This window comes from Adiantum capillus-veneris, chromosome 3, assembly GCF_014529385.1.
Source record: "Adiantum capillus-veneris isolate H3 chromosome 3, ASM1452938v2, whole genome shotgun sequence".
Classification (NCBI taxonomy): Eukaryota; Viridiplantae; Streptophyta; class Polypodiopsida; order Polypodiales; family Pteridaceae; genus Adiantum; species Adiantum capillus-veneris.
Window position 1 is genome coordinate 159,065,232 of NC_140933.1, and position 5,527 is coordinate 159,070,758.

The following is a 5,527-nucleotide window of genomic DNA, read 5'->3' on the forward strand; positions in this document are numbered from 1 at the left end:
TTGCGTTAGAGGAAAGGAGAAAGAGGACAAGGAGTGTCTAGGCCATGATGACTGTAAGTTCAAAAAAAGGGGACCCACTCCACCCCATAATGGCTCGCATGCATCTAGATTGTAGGTACATAAATTATATTGCATGCAAATTTAGAACTTCCCTCTCCCTCTTTTCCCAAATTTGAAAAATGTTGAATTTCCCTCCACCTAGGTGCTATTGGTGGTACCACCAAAAGGTGCAAAAAGTGGTACCACCTAAACATGCTTTCACCCATATAGATGTGCAGATCAAGAGGAGGGGGGTTGGAGCAGAAGATTGAGGTTGCATAAAGGAAAATGGTGCCTCTAAGGCTGCCCATCAAAGTGGAAAAAAGCCTCCCATTACACAGTCTGGCAACAACTCGTGCACGGAGATCGTGCTGACATAATTTTCCAGCTTGTGACTATGTCGTTGATTTGAAGTTATTGGTGGAGAGGATGCCAGCTAAGAGCAAGCACACTATGGATAGGCTCTTTGAGATGAGAACCTCGATCCAGCTAAAAAAGGAGGCATTACTTAGGTGTGAGGGGTCCAACGTTGTGGCCAAGCAGGTAAAGGTGGACATCAAACTATATACAGCATGACTACAAGAGCTCCAAAACCAAATTCCAATGAAGGAGGTGGAAGGTGATCTTGTAGCAAACCAACGCATGCAACAATGCCTAGGGGTCACTGAGGACATAAAACAGCTCCAAATGGAGCTTGAGCAGGAGCAGGTATGGTAAATGCTCCCTTGGTCCTAGTTTGTCTATCTGACTAGGGACTCCTATGTTTTACATTAGGGCATTTCGGTACATTTGATACTTCATTAGTAGTTGTGTAATGCATTTTGTTGATGCATCTTGCAATTTTGGATTGTGCATACAGTCAAAGGTTTCCCTTGTACATCAACATCCTTGGCCTTTGGTGTATACAATACTCTTTGGCACTATTGACTACTGTAGGATTGGCTTTGGTATCTTTCCATCGTCTGCTTGGTATTTATAAACACTACCCCAACTAATTTTGGTATGACTTCTACCTAACTTTGGTAGTTTTCTTTGTCTTGGTACTTCCTTGAGGCTTCCTTGATATACCACCAATCATAGCTTTCTTTGGGACTGCCTTGGCATCTCCTTGGTAGTTTTCTTTGTCTTGGTACTTCCTTGAGGCTTCCTTGATATACCACCAATCATAGCTTTCTCTGGGACTGCATTGGCATCTCCTTGGTCTTTGGTTGCATACAATACTATTTGGTACTTTTAATGATTATAGGGCTGTCTCGGGTAATTTTCCATGGTCTCTTCGATATTTATAGGTACTACCTCCCACCGTATTAGGTATTGCTTCTAGCTAGCTTTGGTATGTTTATTTTGTCTTGGAAGTGCCTTGGTACTTAGACAACTAGGATGGTACTGCCTTGGTGCTTCCTTGTTATAGTACCAAATCTAGCTTGGGCTAGAAGATGCCTTGGTATGTTCTTGATCTCTTTGGTGTATAAGTACACTTGGACTCTTTGGTACTCTTTTTGGTAGTTTTGGTCCTTTGCATTGTTTTGGTAGAGCCTTGGACCTTATCATTGTAGGATTGGACCTCTTTGATACCTCCTTGGCATAGTGCCAATCGTTTAGTCTTCGTACCTTTCCATAGTTTCTTTAACAGTTTTTAATTCCTGCCTTCTAGTATTTTTGGTACTGTCTCTACCTACCTTGGTGCTCCCTTGATATATCACCAATCATAGCTTTCTCTAGGACTGTCTTGGCATCTCCTTGGTCTTTGGTGCATATAATACTCTTTGGCACTTTTAATGATTGTAGGGTTGTCTCTGGTACTTTTCCATGGTCTCTTTGGGATTTATAGATACTGCTTCAAACTATATTTGGTATTGCTTCTAGCTAGCTTTGGTATGTTTACTTTGTCTTGGAAGTGCCTAGGTACTTAGACATCTAGGATGGTACTGCCTTGGTGCTTCCCTATTATATTACCAAATCTAGAAGATGCCTTTGTATGTTCTTGATCTCTTTGGTGCATACAATACCCTTGGACTCTTAGATACAGTTTTTGGTCATTTTTGTAGGTAGTTTTGGTTCTTTACTTTGTTTTGGTAGTGCCTTGGACCTTATCATTGTAGGATTGGACTTACTTGGTACTTCCTTAGCATAGTGCCAATCGTTTAGTCTTGGTACCTTTCCAAAGTCTATTGGGTGGTTTTTAACTCATGCCTATTACTATTTTTGGTATTGTCTCTAGCTACTTATTGTACTAGTGCCTAGTTATTGCCTTCGTACTTTGCTTGGTAGTCTTAATGGTTCCAAATCTAGGTAGCAAGTCCAAATCTGCATCGGTACTACTGGTGCAATAATTGATATTTTGTGTGCATATCTAGCGTATGGTGTGTTCTGTGAGATTGATTATTTTTCTTTTGTTGTGTAACAGACACAACATGACAAGATGGAGGCCTCCTACAAGGAGAGACGTGTACATTGCCAATTTGTGAATGGGATGCTCAAGGAAGTGAAGTAGGGAAAGCGGTTCACCCTCTTCCCCAGGCCACCCTTTGTAAAGATTGACAAAACAATCCATGTGTTTGGCACGTGTGCTACATTCAGGGAGTATCTAGAGGTGGCATATGTTGTGGGAAGCTTCATTTTAGAGTGCAAGAATCAATACCACCCTCTCTGCTTCATTGAACTTTTGGATTATGATGTTGATTGAGTGAGTCATTTGTGATTGTGCAGATGAGGAAGATGTGACACCTTCAAGCCAAGATGTGCAAGGAGCAGACACGACGGGTGTGAAGAATGGTGGGCTTGGACCAACAAAGGTTTCTGTTACGGATGTGGAGGACCTTGCCAGTATGGAACGGGTTCAATAAGTCCTTGTGGACTTGGAATCTGGTTGGAGGAAGGAGAAAGCGGAGGGACAGGATGTGTACACAATGGGTGAAACCCAAGGGGTGGGTATTGCTATGGAGAAGAGGGAGGTTGTTGAAGGCTAGGATAGGGTTGGAATGAATATTGTTGAGGCCTGGACGTCGACAAGACACGGGATGAGTGAACCAAGTTTGATGAACAGGGTGCAATTGACGAGGTGCTGCTAACTGCAATTGAGGCCATGGTAGGGTAGGGTGTTGTTGAAGAGAATGGCGAGGGAGCGGCCGATGGTGTTAAGAAAGCGAACAGTAGTGAGGATGGTTCTAAAGGTGGGACTGTTGAGAAAGATGTAAACAAGGGAAAAGTTCAGGTTAAGGTGATTGATTCAATTGATTTTGACGTGGATGCCACTGATTGGGAGAAGGTGGTCGGCGCAATGCAGACATCCCCAGGTGATTTCACCTTGTCGAACTTGTTGTCTGCAGTAGGAAGAAAGCGATTCCATGGACGTGCCAACAAGTCCCATGCTTGCAAAATTTAGCTTATGCCTACCCTTGTAATGACAATTTGTGTCTTGATGTAATGTGCTGAGATTATATTTTGGTCTCCATCTATTACCATATGTTTTAAGTACATGTTACTTTTACCTTCTTATATCGTGCTCTCTTGTGGTAGACTTTGACCTTTGATCTTTGAATTGACCGTGTAAGTAAGTTGTTGTAAGATCTTCATTGTGTGCTAATTCATATTATTGGCACTGTAGAAATTGATCCGTGGTGTTTAAAGAAAAAATCAGCTGACACAGCGCTACCAAAAGATGTTATGGCTATAGGCAGGCGGCTGATTGTATTTGATGTGAATGGTGTGCTCTTAAAGAGCTACAACCAACCACCACCAAAGATGAAATTTTGCACCTCCCACCAGCGGAGTTAAGACCATTTGTATATCATTTGGATCGAGAGTTATGGTGTGCAATCAGGGCCAGATGCAGAGGATGTGCTTGTAGTGTTGTCAAGGCAAGCATATACTATGATATGGTCCTCTTGTAGAAGAGAAAAGCTAATGCACTTTTTTGGAACATGCTTGTCATACTGTTTTAGTAAAAAAGTGGTCAAAGGTATATGTCTGACCCTCTTCTTGCCTCATGATGATTACCGATGTGTATTGTTATTAATTTTTCTAAACTTTTTCGTACTCTTATAGATGTGTTCAGCCAAGAAGATTGTAAGACGTGGCTACCCAACATCCTTGATGTCCCATGTGTTCCAGGGGATGTTGGTGATAAGCATGTCTTCCTAAAGTTGTTGAGATTAGTGTGGGCAAAAGACCCGTCATATAATGTCAGCACTAACATACTTGTAGATGACTATAGATATAAGTCTCTTAGAAATGTTGACTATGAGAACTGTCTGGCCATTCGGTCATATGAGCCTTCTTACCTTGCTACTATCCCTTGTATTTCACGGACTTGGTCGGGCCTTGGCTGGAGGGCTGGATTTTTTCTCCCTACCCAACAGCATATAGCCGGCAACACCCCCTCTTTGATGTAGAAGACGATGTCTCTCTGGCCATTCGGTCATATGAGCCTTCTTACCTTGCTACTATCCCTTGTATTTCACAAACTTGGTTGGGCCTTGGCTGGAGGGCTGGATTTTTTCTCCCTACCCAACAGCATATAGCTGGCAACACCCCCTCTTTGATGTAGAAGACGATGTTAGCTCTCTTGTTTGTTGACTATTTCATTTAGCAAGAGGGATAAGCTTATCGCTTTGACCCCCCTTTCAACCCATGATTTGTGGAACAAAGAAAGAAAATTTTCTTGGTGCAGTCTGCTATGTATTCCTCTTTATGTGAAAATGAAAATCCACTAATGTCCATTTAGTCATTTTCCTTACAGTGTGCTTCTGTGATCATTTTGTCTTGATCTTGGATTTGGTACTGGTAAGTACTAAATTTGGTATTGGTATTCTCATTGTAGGGTGATTGTAACTCATGGAAGCTCCATTGTACAAACTTTATAGCAGAGTTTTTTTTGGAAAAATTTACCATTGTGGGCTGGAGAACTTATAATTACCAATATCAAATTTGAAGCCTTTGGTACTGAGACTGACAACTTTCAGGATTTGGTACTGGTAAATTGGGTACTATAAAGTACCAAATTTGGTGCTTTTCATCTCATTGTTACCATATACATGTGGTAGTGATGTGTGTGAACACACTTAGGACCTTCAGGGCATTTTTTCCCTCACTAGGAGGTTTTTTTCCCGTGCATTGTATATACACCCATCATTCTAGGGCTATCTATCTTTCCATTGCACACTAAGTAACACACTCTCTATTGTGTGCCTTGAGATTACTTCATCTTCTCCAAGCTGTTGTGTTTTCCTACAACACTAATTCCAACAATTGGTATTAGAGCAGTTTACGTCCTCCCAGGCTTAATCGCCAAACAACAGCTCCAACACACACCTGCTCACTTCCTCTGATTTCAGTGAGATTTGGCCAGCGTTTGCAGGTCATTTTTATTTTTATTTTATTCGGACTCATTTTGGCCTTCGTTTCCACTACAGTCAGTACTGCACATGCTATTTTGCCTCTTTGTGCAAAATTTTTGACAGTGTCGTTTTATGCATAACAGGTCCCT

General features: G+C 41.7%; 1 pseudogene; it reads left to right on the forward strand.

Annotated features, from left to right (window-relative positions):
• Positions 1–2,948: 2,948 nt before the first annotated feature.
• On the forward strand, positions 2,949–3,424 carry LOC147462058 (uncharacterized; annotated as a pseudogene).
• The last annotated feature ends 2,103 nt before the right edge of the window (positions 3,425–5,527 follow it).